General features: G+C 41.9%; 1 protein-coding gene across 2 annotated transcripts in view; it reads right to left on the bottom strand.

Moving 5' to 3' along the window:
* Window positions 1–147, bottom strand: part of LOC119597410 (zinc finger protein OZF-like) — a 15339-nt gene extending 15192 nt beyond the window's left edge. For both annotated transcript variants that reach the window (XM_037946982.1, XM_037946983.1), the window contains exon 1: window positions 1–147. This exon is cut by the window's left edge and continues 358 nt beyond it. The gene's annotated coding sequence lies outside the window, so the exon portion shown is untranslated.
* Window positions 148–515: the final 368 nt, after the last annotated feature.

Genomic DNA, 515 nt, shown 5'->3' with positions numbered 1-515 from the left:
TTTCTTGTGCTAACATTCATGTTTACTTTATCGTAATTTGGCATCATCAGCGATTCAATAATAAAGACACAATAATTGTACTGCACAGCAAGTGCCCGAAAAAATAATGAAAACAATAAAAAGTTAGTAATAAAAATATGAAAGCAATATGAATATCTATATATTTACATAGCTATACATATGTTTAGAGGCCGCGGTGACCGAGTGGTTAGAGCATCGGACTCAAGACTGTCACGACAGCAATCTGAGTTCGAGGGTTCGAGTCACCGGCCGGCGCGTTCTTCCCATGGGCAAGGAACTTCACCTAGATTGCCTACCTAGCCACTGGGTGGGTAAGCCAGCCCAAGTCAGTGCCGGTCCCAGAACCGGGTAAATAGAGATGGTGACATGATAAAAAACACCGGGCGGAAGGCAACGGCAAACCACCGCTCTAAATTGCCAAGAAAATCATGGAAATCCATGATCGCTAACGTCCTTGTAGGACAGGGCACTATATATATATATATATATATATA

The sequence above is a fragment of the Penaeus monodon genome, chromosome 39 (assembly GCF_015228065.2).
Source record: "Penaeus monodon isolate SGIC_2016 chromosome 39, NSTDA_Pmon_1, whole genome shotgun sequence".
In the NCBI taxonomy this organism is placed as follows: domain Eukaryota; kingdom Metazoa; phylum Arthropoda; class Malacostraca; order Decapoda; family Penaeidae; genus Penaeus; species Penaeus monodon.
Note: the sequence above shows the minus strand (reverse complement) of the source record. Positions and strands in the feature narration are given on the sequence as shown.